The sequence below is a fragment of the Scleropages formosus genome, unplaced genomic scaffold, assembly GCF_900964775.1.
Source record: "Scleropages formosus unplaced genomic scaffold, fSclFor1.1, whole genome shotgun sequence".
Taxonomy (NCBI): domain Eukaryota; kingdom Metazoa; phylum Chordata; class Actinopteri; order Osteoglossiformes; family Osteoglossidae; genus Scleropages; species Scleropages formosus.
The window spans coordinates 333,176-357,403 of NW_021641040.1; the positions used below are offsets into that span (position 1 = coordinate 333,176).

General features: G+C 45.4%; 1 pseudogene; it reads left to right on the forward strand.

Annotated features, from left to right (window-relative positions):
• The first annotated feature begins 1,711 nt into the window (after positions 1-1,711).
• Positions 1,712-24,071, forward strand: LOC114909709 (plexin-B2-like; annotated as a pseudogene).
• Positions 24,072-24,228: the final 157 nt, after the last annotated feature.

The following is a 24,228-nucleotide window of genomic DNA, read 5'->3' on the forward strand; positions in this document are numbered from 1 at the left end:
CGCGACTCCAGCGTGGCGAGAGTGAAACTCTCGCACATGCCTTTTGGGACTGCGGGCAGATGCGGGGAGTCTGGCATTTGGTGACTCGCCTGTGCAGGAAGATCGATCCGCAGATGGTACTGACGTACGACAAAGTCTTGGGGGGGATGGGACCCTGGCGTTCAGAAGGCAGCAGCCGCCCGGACGTGGCTGGTGATTAGTGTGGCCAAGCAAATGCTTTGGAACCCCAGAACCCAGCTGGTCCAGACAGAGGTAGACTTGGGCGTCCAGGGTGTGTATCATAAAATCCGGGCCGACCTAACGTTTAGGATGGAGAAAGACATCACTCAGTGGGGTTACTCAGAAGGCAAAGAGAGGTGGAAAGGCTTCTTTTGGCTGTGACCCCACAGGTTTGTGAGAGATCCTCCATCCTGGGGTAAGTAACACACGTCCTTTTGCACTTACAAAACACCGTAACCCCTATTTTTGGTGAATGTAAGTGTTGCGTTTTGTGGTGTGTTATATGTTTTATGTTAGGTGTAGGATTTCTCATTTCTATGGCACATTTTATTTATTTTGCACTATTTTAAAAATCTATAGCACTGATTGTACTTTTAAGTAGTCACCTATCAATGACTACGTGTGGGTTGCGTTTGTGTTTTCTTATTTATGTATTTATTGTTATCTATCTATTAATTGACTTCAGTGTAGTGTAGATTTAGTTTTGTTGTGTGGTGCATGTTGTGTTTTAAGTCTGTATATGTACTTCATCATTCACCGACTCTACTAAAACAACAATAGGGGAGACGTGTTGCAAAAAGGGAATCACCCAAAAACAGTAGGTAAGGTGTATGGTAACACCCTGGGAACAGGCCAGGAGATCGTCCATCTTGAGCGGTAAATGTTACCGGGTAAGTTTTCCTTTAATTATTTATTAAGTATAGTTTTAAGCCTTGGGGTATGTCCTTTAGTGTTTTACAGGTTCTGCCATGGGGTTCTTGTATTAGTTGGTCTTATTGATTTTAGTATTATTTTAAATTTTATTGTTTGCATGGCAGTTTTTAGGATTAATGTATTTATTGAATAAAGATTTTAATTATCAGAAATGATGAATGGAGAAATTTATTCCTGTCGAGTAAGACAGTGTGTGGAAGCAGACACCCTTGGGTGGGTTGGTGATCCATTCTGATCCGTAAAAAAAAAAAAAAAAAAACATGTAAATGGCCTGGCTGGCACAGTGGCACAGCAAGCAGTGGGCAGTGCGAGAGGATGTGGGTTCCAGCCCTCTTCAGTCAGTGTGGAGTTTGCATGTTCTCCCTGTGTCTGTGTGGGTTCCCTCCAGGTGCTCTGGTTTCCTCCCACAGTCCAAAGACATGCTGTTCAGGTTTCCCCCATAGTGTGTGAGTGACACAGAGAGAGTGTGTTTCACTGATGTATGGATGAGTGAGTCATTGTGTGTAGTGTATCTAGCAGTGTAAGTCACGTTGGTGAATAAGGTGTGTGGTGGAAGTCGCTTTTGGAGAAAAGTGTCTGCTACATAAATAAATGAAAGAACCTTTAATAGGAGAATCACTTTGTTTGATATGGTGATGTTTACATTTCAAGCACCAAAATATACACATATGCAACCTGCACCACAGAGCACGTCAGCAGAGAACCCGTCCAATGTGGGTCTGTTCCCCCAGCAGAGGGAGCTGTAGCTGCGCACCACCTGTCGGATTAACGTCGCACTCCGACAGGTCGCGCTGCCTCTCTTACGCACGTGAACGCTGCAGATCCGCTAGAGTTTGTGAAGCACACACAGCCGCTGCGTTCACATTCCTCAAATCCCAGCGCGTGAGTCCGGCGTCGGGCCGCTGCAGTGTGTGCTAGATTGTGGTACGTTATTTAAAAAGGAAAAAAAAAGACGTTTGCACTGAAAAACGTGTGTTCCTTAAATTGTGGAAATTCCAGCAGAGCAGGATTAGAGCGGCTCTCTTCTTAAAACTGCTTCAATCAATCTATGTGTTACTTCTATCCACTATTCCTCCTGCTGCGAAGCGGTGTAGCTGTTTGGGTCCGAATTCTACAGTGGGCTTCTCTGTACTTTTCAGACTCAGAGCAGCAGAGCAGTGCCCCGTGGCGTGGAGGGGTTATCCAATAAGCAACAGGTTCCCCTCAGGGAAACAGTAGCTAATTGCTGATAGTAATATATATACAGTATGTATGTATGTATGTATATTTTACATCTTTTCGGTGTCTGCTTGCTGCACTTATTCTGATACTACGTGTCGTGTACTCATATACAGTGATCCCCGTTACCTGCGGTTTCAGTTGCCCCGCGGCCCGAAAATATGAAATCTTGTGCCGTCCCGCCCGGGACGTGAATCATCCCTTTGTTCAGCGTATGCACGCTGTATAATAATCCGCTACCCGCCCGTTCGTCACTTAGTGGCGTCGCGGTTACCAGATGATCGACTGTTGCGGTGTTGCAGTGCTTGTGTTCAAGTAAGATAAGCTAAACTTAATTAAAAAAAAAAAAAAAAAATCTATACTTATTGCTTATGAGGACCTGGGCGTTGCTCCTTAGTTTTCCTTTCTGCTGGTGGAGAGAGTGGGACTCGGAATTACTGCTCTTACCAGAAAACCTGTGGCAAAACTGTAGAAATTATAGGCATTAACTGTACATTTAATAGATTGGAGTACAAAATTGCTGCCTGCTTTAACAAATTTGTGTGAAGCAAATCATTGCCAGATGTTCAGTGAGCAGGTATATTGATGACAGATGTATTGTGAAAACGAAATACCGGATCCTGCTATTTCGTGAAAGTGTGTAGAGCTGACAGTGAAGCATGTGTTCATGTCTACATGTTTGTCTCACTGTATAGAGAGATGACTAACAGTCTCGCACTTAATGTCCTCTTTCAGAAATGGCGTGGTGGACTCTGGCAGTTCTGCTGCTGTCTCTCTCCATAGCCTGCTGTGCGGAATCCATCCAGGAGTTCACATCCAGCACCCTCATCAATAACGTGGTGCAGGACCCCCTCACAGGCCGCATCTGTGTGAGAGCCATCAAGGCCATCTACCAATTGGACTCCTTGCTCAAGCAGGAGAAGAAAGTAGAGACTGGTCCCAAGAGGGACAGCCGCCACTGCACACCCCCCATCCAGTCCTGCCACGATGCCAAGATGACAGACAACACCAACAAGCTGTTGCTAGTGCACCCGTCTAACGGCTCGCTCATCGTGTGTGGAAGCCTCTTCAAGGGCATCTGCTCCCTGCGGAAACTCAGCAGCATTGACCACCTGATCTACTATAACGACAGCAAGGGTGAAAAGGCTTATGTGGTCAGCAGTGAGGAGATAGTGTCTGTAGTAGGAGTGATGTCAACCTTCACCAAAGAGAATGATACATTTGATGTGTTTGTCGTGGGGAAAGGCTACGGAAGCCAGGGCAACATGAAGCTTATCAGCACCCGCATCCTGCAGGACTTTGGCAATTGGGATGTGTTTGAGGACATTGTTGAGGCTCCTGCTGTTCAGGTCACCCCATTTGTCAAGAAGTACAGGCACAATTTTCGCTACTCATTCAAGGAAAGTGGCTTCATCTACTTCCTCTTCACCCGCACAAGAGGGGAGCTACATAACAAAAACTTTACCTTCATCTCCCGCCTTTGTGAGGATGATCACCATTACTATTCCTACATGGAACTGCAGCTCAGCTGTGGCCCCAACAACATGTACAACAAGACACAGGCCACCTTTGTCTCCTCCCCTGGGGAGGAACTGGCCCGAAACCTGAGCGCATCCGGTCAGTACGGCCAAGTGCGGTCGCAGGACAAGATTCTGTTCGTAGTGTCCAGCACCGATGAAGACAAGCCCCGTTCGGGGCTCTGCACGTACCCCCTGAGATATATCAACCAACGAATTATGGAAATCATCAGTGCCTGCTATACAAAAAATGGGAAAATTGGAAACAAAGTAGCTGTTGATTCTCCGTACACAACCTCAGCAAATCTATTATGTTCAGTATCAGTCCGTGTAAGTAGCGCTCCGTTTCAAACATGACATTAGCAATGTTTTCAGTAGTGTCTTGAGGTTCTGTAAAGTCGGAACAGTGAAATGGGATAGCTCACCTTAAGGTTTATTGTCTTTATTAGAATTTTCTAAAAGTGAAAACCTGAGTATCCGCTCTTGCACACTTGACAAAGTGATTGTATGAGGAAGCTGACGTTAAAGACTTCTCTCTCTGTGCCCATCAGCAAGACACGCTGACAAAGTACAAATGTAGTGCCGATTTCCTGCCTTCACCGCTGGCCAGCACACCAGGCTTTGCGCTGGCTGCCCAAGCTGTCCACACCACCAGAGGCCTGCTCATGGCTGTCGCCGTTGCTGTGGAGGCTGAGCGCACGGTGGCCTTTCTGGGAACCAGCAATGGGAAGGTGTACCACGTGAGTACAGCAGCAGAGGGTGTATGGTATCTGAGAGCAGTCCCAGGTACCAGTGTGGTCAAACTCATTTTCATAGGAAAGAAAATGGTGTGAAACTAGAACACAGGTAAACTTCCAGGTACACCTGTCCAGCACACCAGAGGTGTACCGAACTGTCCCTGGACCCAGCTCTGGTGAGGCAGTGAACAAACACCTGCTATTCGACAGAAACCACAGGCATCTGTACGTCACCACAGGAAAAAAGGTACCGTCTTGGGAAGTGGACTGTATTTGTACTCTGTGTAAGACGCTTGATGCTGGATATCCTTGGCTCTGTGTCAGATCTCAATGGTACCAGTGGAGGAATGTGATATGATGGACTGCAAGTCTTGCATGGACCTCAAGGATCCCTACTGTGGCTGGTGTGCCTTGGAGGGCAGGTAAGCACTCAGTTCACACCCAGTTAGCAGTGAGATATTCACTACTTTCTACACAACAGTTTGCTCCTACTGCTTTCTGCATGAATGGCTCCTTTGTCTAAGGCATAATAAATGCAGACAGTCCTATTTAACAACACGCCACATTTCACGTATCCATATTTTAATTGAATAAATGGTTTGATCAAAGTCATTGATGGAAAAAGTATGTGAACTTCTAAGGTAATGATATGCTGAAAAGAGGGTAATTGGAGTCTGCAGTCAATGCATTGGGTGTTCCAGTCGACTGAGGTGTGAGTTTGGCCTGCCCTGCCGTAAAAAAAAATACACACGGTTTTTAGTACCTGCTCTTCACAGCACAATTCAGTTGAAATACAATAGCCTGATCAAGTCTACATAAGAAAAATACTGAACAAGAGCTGTGTTTGTGGGAGGTTACCATGGAAGAAAGCAGTGCTCTCCAGAAAGACATTACTGCCCATCTCACCTTTGCTGTCAGCCGGGTGTTCACAGCTGGAACAACATTATGTGGACAGGTGAAACAAATCTGACCTTTTCTGGTAACTGTATACAGTATTATTTTTAGAGAAAGCCAAACACTGCATACCCACATCAGTAGCCAATCCTGTGATCTAAAAAAAGGGGTTTTTAAACTGGGGTCCGGAAGAGGGAGTTAGGGGGTCCGCGGAAAACTTGACAGAAAAAAATATTACAGTAATATAATTTTTTACGTAATCTACGTATAGTTTCGTGATTTATGAGTGATTCCTTGTAACGTGTTTATCCCAAAATGCTTTGCGCTCTTTACATTTTGCACTTTTGCGCACATGGCGCGTGCTAAGAAGCTGCGCACGACTGGCGAAGCCTTATTGTTACCAGCTACTAAAGACATTGTCAGGGAGTTATTGGGAGAGGGAGCAGCACGAAAAGTAGAGTGCGTGCTTGTGTCAGGCAATAACGCAGTGAGCAGATGCATAGGTGACATGGCCAACAATATTGCTTTGCAGCTTTTACAACAAGTGCAGGCCAACGAATACTGTGGCGCGCGGCGCTCTGGGTTCGGATGGGGCGAAAAAGGACGCGCAGGCAGCGTTCAGGAAGAACGTTTTACTAGAACACCGGCATACGGGGAAATGATGCTCGCGATCCGAGGACACCATTTCCTCAAGAACCTGCACCTCATTTTATTTTTTTTTTTTCTTTTTCTTACGGATCAGAATGGGTCACCAGCCTACCCAAGGTGTCTGACTCCACATACTGTCCAAAGCGACAGGAACTAATATCTCCATTCATCATTTCCGATAATTAAAATCTTTATTCAATAAATAAATCCTGGAAAACTGCCATGCCAAAAATAAAATTAAATAAAACAATAAGATCAATAAGTCCAACAAACATGAGAGAAAAAAAAAAAAACGCATGGCAGAACCTTTAACACACTAAAAAAAAAAAAACCTGCACCTCAAGCCCGCCTTCCCAGCCTGCTTTTTTTTTTTCAAACTTTATTTAATAAAGTTATCAATAATACATAGAACCAAAACAATACATTAAAATCCGCAATCAAACAAATCCAACACCGTTTTCCTACAGTTGGTCAACAAAATCACAAAGCAACCATTACATAAAATAGATTGTCAAGACAAAGTCTTTCCCATAACAATCCCCTTTCTGGCTTCAAAGAATATAACTGACCCATGTCTTCCCCACACCAACATACTCAAAAGGACTGTCCCAGCCTGCTTAGTGCCACCAGGTTGGTTTGGTTCGGTTCGGTTCCGTTTGTTTGTTTTTTGTTTTTTTTTTTCTCCCCCCCCCCCTCTCATTGGCAAACAGAGACACCCCTTTATTATGCCCTCAAGTCCCCCCCAAGGGTTGCACTCTTTATTCACATTTTCCCCATAATGCAACTATTTACAATAAATGCATTCCCTGCTGGAGGATGTGGTGGTGCAGCGTGTTTGGCTGGGTCTCGCTCTCTGGTGGGTCTGGGGTTTGAGTCCTGCTTGGGGTGCCTTCCAACTGACTGGAGTTCCATCCTGGCAGTGTCCCTTCCCCCTCCAGCCTTGCACCCTGTGTTGCTGGGTTAGGCTCTGGTTTGCCACAACCCCATTTTGGGCAAGCTGTTTCAGGCTGTGTGTATGAGTGAGAGAGAGTGAAAGAGACTTTTGGCTACAGCGAGTTGCCAAATAAAAGAAAATTACTGAAACAGCATTTCAGATGTGCATTTATTGTAATGTGAATTGTAATATGTCTTTACATTATACAAAAGTCTTTACACATAAAAACATATAGTTGCCTTTATAATTTAGGCAAGGGGGTCCCTTGCACAGAATCATCATATTTGGGGGTCCTCGGGATTAAAAAAGATTGAAAACCCTGATCTGAAACACAAAAGAAGTTTGGTCATGGCTGTGATCCGAAACGCAGGAGTAAATCAGTAACGGATTGGCTCGGACAGAAGCAGTTCCATATTTTACAATGATCAGAAGAGAGTCCTGACCTCAATCCCTCTGAAATGCTGTGGTGTGATCTCAAGCAGGCTGCTCATGCAGGACAAAAATATAGATGAATTGAAACATTTTCTTGTAGTGTAATGGGCCAAAATTTTCCCTACTGTTGTAAAGGTCTAATGTTTGAACTTATTGCCAATAAAGGATGTTCCACTCGATACAAAATATTTTTCACTTTTTTTTATTTCCATCAGTGACTGATTTTTTTAAACTGTTTGTTCAATAAAGATATCATCACATTGTACACATCATCTGAAACCACTTGTCCCATGCGGGATTGCAGGGAGCCAGAGCCTAACCTAGTAGCACAGGGCATATGGCTGGAGGGCGGGAGACACACACCCGTCGCAAGGCACCCCAAGTGGGACTCGAACCCCAGACCCGCCGGAGAGTATGACCCGGTCAAACCCATTGCACCACCATGCCCCCTCAATAAGGATATGGTCATGTAGAATGTGTGACTATTAAAAGACTGATGAACATTGACTCTTAAGTACAGTTTGTTTCCTTCACCATATGCACCGGCCTTCATCACATAAGTAGCTGCATAAAACTTTACCAGAATATCACCGATTTCTAGTCACCTTTCTTTTTTTTTGAGATGCATATAAACATTTATGTTACATTGCAGTGGCTCTGTAAAGGATTGATTCGAGCATGATCTTGAACAATTATGCCTTACATGAACTTAAGACATCATGGGTGAAGTGAGTCTGGAAGAGATGAGTTTTAAGACCCTTTTTAAATGTGGACAGAGATTCAGCAGTTCTGAGCGAGAGGGGGAGGTCATTCCACCACAACGGAGCCAGAACTGAGAACCACCTTGCTTTACCTTTCGCGCGTGGGAGCACCAAGGTGGCAGATGTGGAAGAGCATAGAAGTCTGGTTGGCGTGTAGCAGATGATCAAGTCTTGTAGATACCTGGGAGCAGTTCTATTGATGCATTTGTAGTCAATAACCAGGGTCTTGAATTTGATGTGGGCAGCTATAGGAAGCCAGTGCAGAGAAACGAGTAGAGGAGATACATGGGAATGCTTCGGCAAGTCAAACACAACTCGCGCAGCAGCATTCTGTATCAGCTGTAGAGGTTTGGTGGCAGTAGCAGGAAGGCCAGACAGGAGAGAGTTGCAGTATCCAGACAAGATGTCACCATGGCCTGGACAAGTAGTTGGGCAGAGTTGTTAAATTCCAAAGGTTCCCTGCCAAAGATTCTGTCTGTCTACTTACATCTTCACCTCATAGTTAAAAGCAATATTGAGAAGGTCTTGGAATCCACACTGTTGGAGTTGTGTAGACGGAAGGCTTTGGAAGTGGTTCGTACAGAGTGGGCTGGAGCAGTGGCTCATGGGTATCCTTTCTGCTGCAGGTGCACCAGGAAGTTTGACTGCAGGAAGGCAGAAGAGGAGAAGCACTGGCTGTGGAGTCCTCAGAACCAGTGTGTGGAAATAACATCTTTCCAGCCACCAAATCTGAGCTGCAAGAAGATGCAGAAGGTATGAGAGGTTGACTTTGCCTGTATCTCCTACGCCAAGGAACATACACTTTAGACCCTTGCCCAGATTTTACCAAAGGGCATGTTTTCAACATAGGAGAAGAGACATTGCCAGATACTGGAAAATTCTGCAGAAGAACCCCACAATGAGTATCTTATCATTTCCAGTTTTAGAATTTGCATCATGTCGTTCATCCAGTGCACATGGGAGAGACACACAGACACGCTATCTTTCTAACACTTTAAAATAAAGTCGAAGGTTACGGCGACTGCAGTTTTTTAGGATGTGGTTATTTGTATACGTACCTGAGTTTACATTAACTGGAGGTTTGTAAAGTACAGTTTTCCCCATTTTAGGTTGTTGATATGTTTCCTCTTTTGTAAGAAATATGCAAACACTTCAGGGAGATTCACAATTAAAAGTGTTGCTAATCATTTAACTTGATTCATTTGACATTAAATTCATAAATTCCGCAGTTCCGGCTGTTCAGATGATTTTTGAGCTATTTAATAGTTATGTTAATGTAAACTTTACTCCCACGAACTTGGATGTTTTATTGACTAACTGTGCTATGACACTGTTTGTAGAGCTGTTCAGAATAGCGCTGTTTACAGTGTGTAATGTCTTTTATTTCAATATTGTCTCCATATTCAGTTTGATCTTGGATCACATAGTGTGTGCATGTCAGAGGTCCTTGATCTGTGTGCTTTATTTGCAGGTTGACATCAACGTGGCTTCTCTCCCCAGCATTGGAGGGGATGACAGTCTGAAATGCATTTTTGGCAATTTTGAAAGTGAAGCGAAAATGGGCGACTCAAAGGTCACTTGTGATCTGCCGAAAGTCACCGAGATTCCTGTCACTCCCAAAAATAAAGGTGAGTTTCCCAGCTGTGTGCCATGGTGCAACGGTGAGCAAAGTCATTGTAGCTTTTCAACACCTTTCCCGGAGAGGTCTTGCCGGCAGGCGACGTAACCCGTTGCTAACCCGTGTGCCTTCAGATTTCGTCCAAGTGGCCGCGAAGATCTTTGTGAATGACGAGGTGGAGTTGGCATCCAGCTACTTCACCTTTTATAACTGCAGCGCAGCCGCGAGGCAGGCGGAGAACACACCGTGAGTGGCGGCGTCAGGGTGGGGCGGGTGCCTATTACAGCATAATGTCATGATGTGCCTGCCTAAGGCACTTCTTCGAAATCAGTCTCTGCTTTTGTCTTTCACTTTGACTGCATGGGCAAGAATTGTTCTTGAGGGGATTCTTGGAATATCTACAAACATCGATATATATATATCCATCCATTATATTTACTTAGCAGACACTTGTCTCCAGAGCAACTGCCACTGAACTCTAGGTGGTGTTACAAGTCCACACACTTTGGACACCAAAGTGACTTACACTGCTAGGTACACTACTTACAAGGGCTCACTCATCCATACATCAGTGAAACACACTCTCTCTTCTTCTGTCACTCACACACTATGGAGGAACCTGAACAGTATGTCTTTGGACTGTGGGAGGAAACCCATGCAGACACAAGGAGAACGTACAAACTCCACACAGGCTGAGTGGGGATCGAGCCCACACCCTCTCGCACCACCCAGGCACTGTGAGACAGCAGTGCTACTCATTGTGCCACCTGTTCGTTCATCCATCCATCCCTGTATCCATTTTACGGGGCAGCTGATAGCGTTGACTTTAGAGCTGCTGCCTTTGGATCCAAAGGTTCAGTACCGGTTCAGATCTCACCTGTTACACTCCTGTAATACCCTTTAGCAAGGTAATTGCTCCAATAAAATTACCCAGCTGTATAAATTGTAAATAGCTGTAAGTACCGTAACGTTGTAAGTTGCTTCGGAGAAAGCGTCAGTTAAATGAATAAATGAAAATGTAAATCCGGATGACTGGTCTCTGTTAATGCTACAGGTTTTGGGAAGGAGAAGATCAGTCAAGACAGTATTAATGTTCTCACCCTGGTGCCTTGGTTGTTTGCGTTTGCTAACAGGTGCATCTCGTGTGTGGACAGCGAGTGGAGCTGCCAGTGGAACACTCAGGAATTCATCTGCGATGACAGCGATGAATCCGTGGGTGATCACATTATCAAACATAAAGAAGTAAGAAATGAGGCAGCAGCAGCACGTCTCACCTATTCCTGTCTGCCTTGTGCCAGGTGTCTTAAAAATGAAAAAATGCCCCGTGTTTGACATTCGCAGGGAAGTAAGTGCCCAGTATTTGAGAATCCGACTCCGTCTCTCATTCCTGTGGGTTACGAAACCTCCATCGAGTTCACTGGAAAAAACCTCCGTGTTTATGAGGTGAAAGATTTTTCCTCATATCTACCTGTTGACTGTGATAAGTAATAAAATAATTTATCGTTGCCTTTTTTTTTTTTTTTTTTAAAGTAGAGATTGCCTTAAAGATTATAGTGGATTCTGGGTTACACTGTTTGTCTACCTTATCTCTTCCAGGGCAGAGATTCAAGATTGGCACCGAGCTGATGGTGCCCACTGAGGAAATGGTCACTATAAAAGATTCAAACTACAGTTTAAAGGGATGCAAGGTCAGTGTTGGACCGAATTTCATTGCCTTGGTGTTCTGAGCGGCTCTGTTGCCCTTACCTTCGCTTGCGCCATGCTGACCAGAGCAGAGGGCCACACTAGCGCTGTGGAATACCACGGAGTAGCCTGTGGAGCAGCTTCCGAGCTCATCTCCTAGGTGTCTGGTTCGACATGCATAGATGAAAGCGCAAAGCAACCACCAAGTATGTGAGAGTCCCAGCTGTTGCAGCTTTTCCTTCGCAAACAGTGTCCTGCAGCCAGGGATGTATTGTACTGCACAACGTGCCCCAGAACACCTTCCTTCTGTTGCCTGTATGGGAGGGAAGGAGGAGGGAGCGGAGCTGAGCTGCCAGTAAGTGCACCAGCTGTCCCTCAGGGCCTGGCCTTCTGCTCACTCGGTGGCTTTTGTGGCAAAAAAGGTTGTACCAAAGTAGTTTGATATTGTAGCAGCCCCTTATGAACACAGCAGATGTTTTGGGTTAATGTGCTTGGGTGCTGCTTGGCTCTCCTGTTTCTCAGTATCTGTCAGTTAAAGAATTGTTTACTCACACAGTGGTGAACTATTTCTGATGGAAGACTTTCAGTCACATGTGGATGCCCAATGTGCTAGCAGCAGATGTGCAGGGCTCATAGCTGAGCCTTAAAGACCCAGGTTCAAATCTCACCTCCTGCTGTTGTAGAACCTGTGAGCAAGCTACTTAATTGTTCCAGTAAAACTGCCCAACTGTATCAATGGGTACAATCAGTGTAAGCAGCTAAATGGTGTTTATGACTAACATTTAAATAACTATAATGGTAAATGTTTAAGTAACTACTGCTCTTTACTCAGGGTAAGTACCTTTCACTGGGGTACTACAGGTGGGATTCAAACCTGCAACCTTTGGGTCCAAAAACAGCAGCGCTAACCAGTATGCTACCAGCTGGCCTGTGTGTAAATGTCTAAATGGTAATGTAAGCGTTGATGCCTGGATAATAGATCATCGTAATATCAAGACCTCTCGGAATTTTTGCAGTTTGCAAGCACCGAATGTTAATGTTGCTTTTTCTTCGTTCCCAGGACCAGTTTGCCTATGATGAAAGCGCAACAGTTGACTGTGCTCTTCTACATCAAGGACAGAAAGACACATAAGAAGATTGACAGCAAACTAAACGGTAGGCCTGACAGTCAGACGTGGACTGTTCGGACTGCAGCCGTGCGCACAGGGGATGGTAAAAACAATGAGTTGAACTGATTCTTATAACTGACTGTTCAGTTAAGAGACCTTGCGCATGGAAGTCGTCAAAAAATGAATGGAAATTGGTGTCGTGTGCGGTGTGCTGATGGTGGTGTCCACCCCTCACCTGCAGTGACGCTATACAATTGTGCTGTGGGCCGTGAGGACTGCAGCCTGTGCAAGAGTGCAGACCCCATGTACAGTTGTGTGTGGTGCGATAAAACCAAGTCCTGCGAGTATCGGAAAAGGTGTCCCGAGTGGTGAGCGGAGGAGGGACTGTCCCAACCCTGAAATCACTGATGTGAGTTTCTGGAGACGCTGCACCATGTTTTCTCTGTATCATACAAAAAATAGCACATTTATTACCTCCTGTCCTTTTATCTATCCAAGCAAATTAATAAATTTCCTTTTGGTCATAGCTAAAAACTGCCAGATCTCGTGTCTAACAGTTCACTTGGTGTCTAATCTCCTACCATGAATACTATTCTATATCCGATTTGTTAACAAATCATAAACACTTTTGGCAATCCTAATGCTGGCATTGGCTTACTTCTACCAAGGCAAAAGTAATCTAGTTATTTCTATTAGTGACACACCTGTCCCTTTGGAGCAGGATGGTAATGGTTTTATTAGAATGAATGGCTTTTTCCCTCACGAAAAATGCATGTACAAAACAAACATCTCACAAATACACAAATTTACCTTATCGTTTTTCTACCGAAAGTAATAACAAGAAGGGATAAACTCTGGCAAACATTTCCCCCCCCCACGGGCTCTCTAATCGTTACAAAATGCAGATAACCTGTCTGTACATTGTAAGTATGTATCTGAAGAGGAAATGCTCTTTTTTCAGATCATACCTCAGTATGGGCCTCTGAAAGGGGGGATTTCACACACACACACACACATTTTCAGAACCGCTTGTCCCTTACGGGGTCATGGGGAACCGAAGGGGACACACCCAGGACGGGACGCCAGTCCGCCGCAAGGCACCCCAAGCAGGACTCAAACCCCAGACCCACGGGAGAGCAGGACTGCGGTCTAACCCACTGTGCCACCGCACCCCCCTGGGGGGATTTCAGTGACCATCAAAGGCTCCAACCTGGGTATCGTGAAAGAGGACATAGAGAGCATCAGAGTGGCCGGAGAGCCCTGCGTGCACCAGGAAGAGAAGTACTCCGTGTCCACCAGGTACAGCAGAGCACCCGGTCACCTGCACTTTTGCAAACAGGCATTGTTGGTTGCGCCGCAGCATTTCTGTAACTGCCGCTCCTCTTCCCTTCCTGCTTCAGCGTGGTGTGTGAGATCGGTGGAGTCCAACAGAAGCAGTCAGGGGTTGTGGAGGTGAAGGTGAAAGGAGGGAAAAGCGGGACGTCGAGTGTCATGTTCACATACAGGGTGAGAGCGTCACTGAGGCTGACGTAAACATACCGTCGTTCCCGTACCAGCTGTCGCCCCGGTCGCTGTCAGTCCGTGTCGAGAACTTGCTCACTTGTTCACTGCTGAGTACTTTGTGTCGTGTGGATTCATATTTCCAAGAAGTCCTGAAGGTTTTTTGTCCTACCAAACGCTTGTAGGATCCCAGACCCGAAAGGGTCCAGCCTAACCGAGGCCCACGGGCGGGAGGAACTCTTATCACAATAACAGGAACGGACCTGGAAACCGGTACCAAGGATGACGTCAGCATCACTGTCGGTGGGGTGGTGTGTATCATGTAAGTACTCTGTGCCCTGGAGACATGACACCAAGCCTTAGCGATGCTCTTCCGAGTCTGAGTTTCTGCAGTGCAATTCCCAGTTTGCTTCTGAGAAGAAGCGATGAGAGGTCACTGAGACACGAGATGTCTGTTGTCTTCGCACCTCTCTTTGCTGAACCCCAGTGTAAATTTCCACCACAAACTGCACCCACCGTTCCCGTCCACAGGGAGACGTTCCAGAAAAATATAACCTGCAAAACCGGAGAGTACACGGTACAGAAGGTCCCCTCTGATAACCTGACAGTGACAGTGAAGTACGGGAAGCACACCACGAAAGATGTGCCTACGCCGTTCAGGTTCTTTGAGAATCCTAAACTGGATCACCACTATCCAGACACAAGTTTTGTATGGTGAGTCTGTCCTCTACTTCTTTTTCCCTTCTTACTGGGAGAGTGAGAGAACTACACAATATGTAATCTTTTTGAAGCATTATGCTGGTAATGGACCACATTCCCATAGGTCTGGACTGAGCAGGAGATGTAATACTATGCTGTAATGAACCGTATTGTGTGACATCTTTTCAGTAGATTATACAGATCACTCATCACTAGGTGATGAACAATGGGTATGACTGGTGGCATTTTCTCACCTTAGCTCATCTCCTTGCTTTGTGCCAGCTTCATATGAGACAATGGTTGCTTTGGGTTCGACTTCCTATCCTTACCTACGGAGTTAAACATGCACGTGCTATATTCATATACGTGTCAAATCCTTGAGAAGAAAGCTGGTGTTTATTGATCATATTGTACAGATTTAGGGTGACATTAGTGTTGTGCTAATTTCAGTGGGGGGCGGATCATTTTTATCGTCGGCACCGGGTTTGACCTCGTCCAGAACACTGCCGTGAAAGTGGTGCCCTCCAGCGAGCAGTCAGGCGTCATCAGTCCACTGAAGGTTTGTGTCCGATGAAAGGCTTCTTACCAAAAGACCACTCCCAGTGTGCAGTGCCTGTCTTCTCTGCTTTTTGGAGCAGTAGGGGTTTTAAGTAATGGAGCACCTATAGCACCAGCATTCCACCAGTATTTTAATGTGTGTGTATACATTTGTTGTGGGTCAGGTAGGAGCCATGGACTCTACTCTGGTGTCTCTCTCAGTCTGATCCTTCCCTTGCAGTCTGAAGTGGAGGTAAAAGGCGAAAATGACACAGTAATGCAGTTCTCCTCCCCGACGGTGAACGTGACCGATGGGATAGCGCCTCTCAGGACCTACATCGTCATGGACAACATTGAGCTTGAGCTCAAGCCTTTTGACTACCACCCGGATCCTACGTTTGAAGAGAACCAAAAAAGGGTTGTTTCAGAGAACAGCATCATATCTGTAACTGTAAATATAATCTTCTGTTGGCATTATTTAGGAGTAATTCCTGCAAAATTGTTTTATATTCACCAAACGTTTGCATACTGTTTTTGTTGTCTGTTTTAACATGTAAAATTACAGCTGAGAAAAGCAACGGTTACAGGTGATGTAATGTCCCCAGTTTTCTTGATGAAACCCAATTGATACAGTACTTCTGAAATACAATAAATTCTCTTTCTCAGTATTAGAGCTTTTGCAGTTCACACAGAACAGTGTGGCTAAGCCATCTTCTTGTCTCTCGCACCCAAGGGTAAAGGTTTCGCCAAAGCAATGACAGCCCAAGAAGCAGAAGCCTTTGTGGGAGACGTCTCTTGTGGGGTCAGCATCTTACAGGATGACATGCTCTTCCTGGACTGGACCCAACCAACATCTTGCTTCAAGAGGCCCAAGAGAGACACAAAGGCAGATTTGCTGGAACTTAAGGTAAGGCACTGTGCTGTGCAGAGAAGGATTCCTGAATTGAAGCTTGAAGAGGAGAAAAGGCTACTCAGCTTTACTGAAGTTGCTAAATAAAACTACAGCTTTAGTGGAGTTGCCTGAATGCCTATGGTTTAATTCTACTCCAACTGTATCGTTTCTGCTTCCTTCAGATTAAGTTCGGCCATGGGCAGTGGATTGTAGGCTCAGTGGAGTATGAAAAGAAGACTGAGGCATCCTGGACATCTCCCCTGGACATCATAATTCCTGAAGTGATTGCCCCGATGGTGGGGATCACCATAATCATAATCATAGCCTCAGTGTGCTGCTACAGGTAAGTGACTTTGTTTTAAACCTCAGAGCATGAATTCCAAATTTGGAACATTGCTGCTCGTATGCCCTTCAACTGCTACACCCCAGCAGGCCCCTTCGCTTGTCTACTTCTGCTCGCTTGGTGGTCCCGCGCACGAAAGGTAAAGCTTGGAGATTCTCTGTTCTGGGTCATATCTTATAATATTTAAAAAAAAAATGGTGGGAGGGTATCGGGATTTGTCTGTCCTGTGTTTTATGCACCTATTCGAATGATGAACCTCGGTGCAGCAAGTGGTAGGTAACAAACTAGGTTTGCTTGAGACTTTCATGTCTGCAGCTATGTCTCCTTCTCTCAATGCAATGCATAAATTGTACTTTTGCTGATGTATGTCGCTTTGGACAAAAGCGTCTACTACATGAATAAATGTAAATGTAATGTCAACTGAGAGAACATAAGTTATCACACATCCTGAGTTTTCTTTAAAAAAAAATAAAGATAAAACTGTGGGTAGGGAGTTACATAACACCGTTACTCAGTGTATGAATTTTATTGCTTCTTCTTTTGAGGCAATTTTGTAATTTGATCATTTCCATGCGTGTGCACAGGAAGCAAGCTGAGAGAGAATATGAGAAACTGAGGCAGCAGCTCGAGAACCTGGAGGGGAGCGTTCGTGACCGCTGCAAGAAGGAGTTCACAGGTCTTTTCCATAACTAATATTCTGCTCATCTGCAGTCTTTACTCTGGCTCTTACCACTTGCAAGAGCCCTTTAATCTACAGTTGCACAATCCCCTGTATAGCGCATGTAAAGTTTTATTCCTAACCCTTTTCAGAGCTCATGATTGAAATGGAGGACCACACCGGTGACCTCAGTGAACCCTGTATCCCCTTCCTGGACTACAAGACCTACACAGACCGCGTTTTCTTCCTGCCTTTCAAGAACAGCGCCAGTGACGTGATGATCACTGGCAAGCTGGACATTCCTGAGGCGAGGAGGGCCACAGTGACGCAGGCCCTCAACCAGTTCCTCAACCTGCTGAATAGCAAGCCTTTCCTTCTCAGTGTAGGTCCTGACATCAGTGCAGCTCCCAAAACCTTTCCTTATTGTCACAAGTGCCTAAAAACTGCATATTTGTGTCTTTTCCCATCTGTTCTTTGCTGCTCCAGTTCTTTTTTAATGTGAAATTAATACAATCCTCACAATCATCACTGGGGAGTGCAGTGGCACAGCGGCCTTGGCCAGGTCCCGCTCTCTGGCAGGTCTGGGGTTCGAGTGTGCTCTTGTCATTCAATGGGTGACTCCTGGGCTGTGGGTTTATGTGCGAGTTCAAATTCAAATGTCTGTGTGGAGTTCATACGTTTCCCCTGTGTTTGAAAGAGAGGGGGCTCGGGGTGCCTTGCGATGGACTGGCGTCCCGTCCTGGGTATGTCCCCTCCCCCTCCAGCCTTGCGCCCTGTGTTGCCGGGTTAGGCTCCGGTTTGCCGTGACCCCTGTTGGGATAAGTGATTTCAGCCTGTGTGTGATCACAATCATCAGACTGGCTTTCACAGCATAAAAGTTAATGGATTTTATGTGTTTTCCAGCTTGTATAGCACACAATTTAGAATGATATATGAGGTGTATAGCAGATCGTGCCTTTGTCAGTTCATCCGCACCTTAGAGGGGCATCCTGACTTCAATGCCCGGTCAAAGGGCTACTTTGCCTCTCTGCTGACGGTGGCGCTTCACAGCAAGTTGGACTACTACACAGACATCATGAGGACACTCCTGTTAGAACTCATGGAACAATATGCCCGGAGCAAGAACCCCAAGCTCATGCTGCACAGGTGAGGTGTATAAGACCAGCGTATCTTTAAGGTGTCTCAGAACGGCCCTTTTTTTTTTTGTAAATAATGTGATCTTCCCCTGCCCACTTTAAAAAAAGTAATTTCTCTGCCCCTTACTTGTAGGTCAGAGACGGTGGTGGAGAAAATGCTGTGCAACTGGATGTCTATCTGTCTCTATCAGTTCTTGAAGGTATCATCTTTTGTGACACAAAATTAATCTCATTTGATTCCACTCTGTGGATTAATCTTATTTTCTACTGGTTCAGATCTTTGTTTGAACAAAATGAAGGTTTTTGCTTTAGTGACAGGGAACGGTTTTGTTCTGAAAGAAGCTTGATGGTGAATTCTTGTGCGGGCAGGACTCGGCAGGAGAGCCTTTGTACAAGCTGTTCAAAGCCGTCAAACACCAAGTGGAGAAAGGCCCAGTGGATGCTGTCATGAAAAAGGCCAAGTACACGCTGAATGACACTGACCTGCTGGGGGACGACGTGGAGTACTGTATGCTGGTGAGTATTATGTAGGCTGAACCCGATCACACGTCGGCAGTCGCTTGGGGTATGAATGCTTCATTTTGAAAGGATTATCTGTGGTGCTAAATGAACTCCAAGAAATGGGAAGAAGACAATACCGGTGGACACTTTCGTGATCAGCAGAATCCTTGTGATCTATGACAGTTTTGAAGATGCATGTTAAATCTACAGTGTGGGAACTGGATGCATGCACAGAAGGCCAAGTGCTAACCGCCCTTTTCGCCTTAGACTCTGCAGGTCCTCGTTCACGGGGAAGGGCCAGGTGTCACTTTGGTCAAGGTACTCAACTGTGACACCATCTCCCAAGTGAAGGAGAAGATCCTTGAGCAAGTGTACAAAAATGTGCCCTATTCTCAGAGGCCCAAGGTGGAAAGCGTCACTCTCGGTAAGGACCAACTGAGCTGGAGCACAGTTGCATAATATAACGATTCATGACATGAATTGTTTATTACTGAAGTAGGTATGACATTATTTCTGTTTTATAGGCAAGGGTTTCCTTGCTTGGATTGCACCAGTCTGCATATGATTGGGATATAAAATGAATGTTGAAATAGTCTTTCTGCTCTGTAGAATCTGCTGGGCAGATTCTGTCGGACCTTGACTTGACATCGCAAAAGGAGGGCAGATGGAAGCGCATGAACACTTTGGCCCACTATGACGTGAGTTACAGCTTAAGAAATGGACGCATCGATTCTAACGGTACAGGTTGAGTCACGGCTTGCCCCTTACGTGGTGACCAAATGTCTGTGTCGTGTCTGCTCCAGACCTGAAATCTGTCAGACTGTATCCAGCTCGGGCTGAACACAGTTCTTGTGTTTCAGGTGCGAGACAACGCCACTCTCGTCCTGTCTAGGGTCCTGCATCCTCTGCAGTCTTATGACCAGCACCAGGACAGTCATGAAGAGAGTGAGTGGTGCTCCTGTACTACTTCTTGCCTTCCGTAGTGTTCCCATGGTCTTGCTGACAACCCTACTCTACCTACTCCTTCAGGAAATGCTCTGCTTGAAGAGGACAAGGTGTTCCACCTGGTGCGGCCAGCAGAGGAGGTGGATGAGGTCAAATCCAAGAGGGGCAACATGAAGGACAAGTCGATGACCAAAGCCATCACAGAGCTTTATTTGATGCGGTTGCTGTCTGTCAAGGTTGGTTTGTTAATAGCCTGCTGCAGTTAGAATGCTAAATACACTGGGCTGGTGAAGCCTACAATACATTAATATGCAGCAATTTGGTTGTGCATTGCTAAGAATCCAATCATACTTCTAGATTCTAGCCCTGAATATGTAAAAGATAGTTCTAATAATTAAATCTGTATTTGGAATGCAAAGTGAAATATTTGGATTAGTATTTGGATATCATATTGTGACACGCAGCGCCGTGGGCTTGGTTGGGGCGAAGAAGGACGCAGAGGTACCGTTCATCTCGAACATTTTATTGAACACCGGCACCAGGGACCCCGTTTCCTCCAGGACCTGCGCGTCTCGCCAGCCTTCCCACCCTGCTTAGCACCCCCAGGCTCACTCCTCTTTCTCCCCTGGCAGACGCAATCAGCCCCTTATATCCCCCGCACGTCACCAAACGCTAACCCATGACAATAAGCATATTTCCCCCTCAAAACTGTAACGCAGGTCATTACAATATATTTATCAGATTTCATGACAGAAATACAGGATTGCTATGCTTTTGAAAACGGCTCCTCCTCACCTGGACTTGCTTACATATGCGCAAATGTGTTTGTTTCAGGGCACTCTACAACAGTTTGTGGACGACTTCTTCCGCAGTGTCCTCTGTTCATTCGTTGGGCCCCCAGCAGTCAAGTACTTTTTTGACTTCCTGGACGAACAGGCACAGAAGCACGACAACGTGGATGACCAGACCATTGACATCTGGAAGACCAGCAGGTAGAGTGCTCTTGCCGTCTCTGGCAGAGAGAATTCCCGAGAAAGCAGCGCTGGAGCTGTCAGTTTTCAGAGACAAATGCTTCACGGTGAGGGGAGGCGCAAGGGCGTGGGGGTACTGCTTGGGGTTTCTTGCGACAGACTGGCATCCCGTCTTGGGTGTGTCCCCTCCAGCCCTGCGCCCTGTGTTGCCGGATTAGACTCCGGCTCGCCGCAACCCTGCTCAGGACGAGCAGCTTCAGACAGTGCGTGTGCGTGCTTGACACTGTATTTTTCGTTTAAAATTCCTACTGAGAGCTCCGTACACACTGGATACGTTGATGTGGAATTTATACCGCAGTAAACCATCTGCGTCATATACATTTATCTTTGATTGACAGGTTCTTCTGGCAGCATAGACTAGAAGTGTTGGTATTGTGAGAATGAGTGATGAACAGTGTAATTACAACACTTTTGGCTTACTGATGAATTTGTGTACTATTACATGCTGAACAGACAGCATAATTATGTCCCCTGCTAATTTATTAAATCCACTTCTTTCTGTTCATTTGTTTGGAACATCTCTCTGGGTATTAAATCAGAGATGAATTCCAAACTTATTTGGCTCAGATGCCTCAACTCTTAAATAAATCTGGGGGAAGAAGTGTCTATTTTCTGCATTTTTAAAATTAATCTGCAACATAATAATGCATTTGTATGATCCCTGTATCGTGTGCCTCGGTACTCAGTTGATAAGGCAAAGTGAATTGCAGCCAGATTCTAACTCTGATTAATTGTGGGAGTATTCATTGGGACATATGAGAGCTGAGAACAGGAATAACATGCAGAAACAGGGTTAAAGATGAGGCCACAGTTATATTTGCATGGAATGAGTGTGAGTGCTAGTGTGTGTTTCTTGAAAAGGCTTGTGTCTCCACAGCTTGCCTTTGAGGTTCTGGGTGAACATCCTGAGGAACCCCCACTTCATCTTCGACATTCACGTGAACGAAGTGGTGGACGCCTCCTTGTTTGTTATTGTCCAGACCTTCATGGATGCCTGCACCAAGAGCGAGCGCAAGTTGAGCAGGGTGAGCCTGGGAGCGCCTTGACATTACCCCATTGTTGATGTTAAGCAAAGGGAAGGATCCATGAGCCAGGACTTCATTTTTTTCTCCAGCCCATGATCCCTCTGTAACCATTTTCCTTTGGCTTTATTCCTTACAGGATTCCCCGAATCACAAATTACTCTATGCAAAGGAAATCTCCACATACAAGAAGATGGTGGAGGAGTAAGTATTGTCAGGGCTACCACTTGGTAATCTCACCATTTCCTACCATCTGCAAAAATCCCTTTGCCTTTAATCAAGATGACCTGTCTCGGCTTGTATTTGTCCATAGTTACTACAAGGGCATCAGGGAGATGGTGCCCGTCAGCAACCAGCATATGAACACCCACTTAGCGAAGGTGTCACGGGTGAGTGAGTCTTCCACTATTGCCCTTGTACTTACATTTACATTTATTCATTTAGCAGACGCTTTTCTCCAAAGTGACATACATCTCAGCAAAAATACAATTTGTGCGTTACATTAAGAGAAGGAGACATGGCTGTAGACATGTAATTAAGTAAACCTAGTTTGTTACTATCCACTTGATGCACCGATGTTCATCGCTCACGTAAGTGCAGAATAGATACTTCTGTGAGGTTGTGATGTTATGTCTTATGTGGACACAGTGAGGAGCCAGAAGATCTTACCTTCAAAGGGGGTGTAGATATGGCTGCTTCGGCTGGTTTTGGTCAGTCCTAGAAGTTCCTTACTTCAAGTTGTTCTTTGTCTCGCAGTCTCACACAGACAAACTCAGCACCCAGGTGGCTCTGCATCAGCTGTACCAGTATGCAAACAAGTACTATGATGTGGTATGTGACTCACTCTCCCTTTCCTGTCAGACACATATGAACACAAGGATCTGAGATCGAACACGACGCTGTGCATCTTCTCTAACGGAATCTGTTCTTGCCTTCCTTCCAGATCATCACCTCCTTTGACGAGGACCCCGCTGCCCAGAATAAACAGCTTGCTCTGAGACTGCAGCAGATAGTGGCTGTACTGGAGAACAAAGTGACAGACCCCTAACCTCTGTAGGAGGGCGGGGGCCGGTTTTGGTACTGTGGGGCCAGAAATTAAAGCGGAGTTTATTTCATATGGCCTGAGTCCTGAGTGGAATAGCAAAGACGTGGGGAAGGGAAGGAATGGGGCTGTTCCGAGGAAGCTCCCCCCCCCATCTTAAATGTTTGTTGTGTCTGAAACGGTGTCACAATTCCCTAACGGTTCTCAAAGTCGATCCCCCTCCCTGTGCTGGTCCAGATCATACAACACGTGCCAAGGGGCCGAGGGATCTGCAGGAGACACCACACCAGACGTTCTCAATGATGAGACATGTGACCATTGCAGCCCGGCCTTTGAAATAAGCCCTTCCTTAATTGCAGGCTTTATCTGTTCAGCTGTTGTTAGTTGTTGTTGTTCAGTTAAATGTTCAATTTCTTCCAGTATAAAAAAAGTTTAAGAATAGTACAGAATATTAGAATAAGATTAAGAATTAAGTTTATAGTTTTTATTGTGCATTTTTTACCCAGAAAGCCTTATATATTTACATTTTTTGTTTTTGATATGTCATATTTTTGTGCCTGATAAATGTTCTCCAGTTGTTCAATGATGGGAAGGATGGGACCTCTGTTTTGAAGTGAGATATAAAGTTAAGGGTCTGGAATCTGTGTATTGGACCGCCAGTGACCAATGTGTTCATTTCCTTGCCTGTTGGGCCTTCTTGTCCTCATCCCCTGTACAAGGGGGTTGTGCAGAAAACAGCACTGCAGCATGGGAGAGCACATATCGCAGTTAATCATACTGTCATAAGAGGCACCTCTGTCACTCTGCGGACACCCCCATCTCTCATTTTTGGTGGAGTAGATGTATCTATTCATGATTAGATCTCACTTTTTTATTGTTACTTTATCATTATTATCTTTGCGACAGCTGTTGTTGCTCTCGGCTCTTTTTCCAATGTCTACTTCAAAGTTTAAAGGAGTCATACTGACATTCTGAAAAATGTTAGAAGTCTTTCACATTGTCACCAGCCTGTTTCGGTATGAGCCATATCCTTTCTGATGACGATGACATACTTAGTTCTGTTTTTCTCTGACTAAATGCTTGTAAATTGTTGCATTTCTAATCTTCAGTAAACTGGTACCGTAAAATGTATGATTGCTAACCAATTATTTTACTGAGTCTTGTGAATCAGGTAGCTCTTACCAGGTGATTTGGTGCGGTTCCCTGTCTACCCTTTAGTCTCTCTCGACTGCTGTTGCCCAGGTCTCAGTGCTGGGCCCCTTACTCTTCTCTATCCACATGTTCTCCCTTGGCTGTCATCGAGTCTCATTGACTCTCCCATCAGTCCTATGTCAATGATATCCAGCTCTGACTCAAGTATGTTCTTCTTTCAGCTCACTGAAGGCATAACCTAGTCCAGCAGATACATCCTGCACAACTTCAGCTGAATAAACATTTG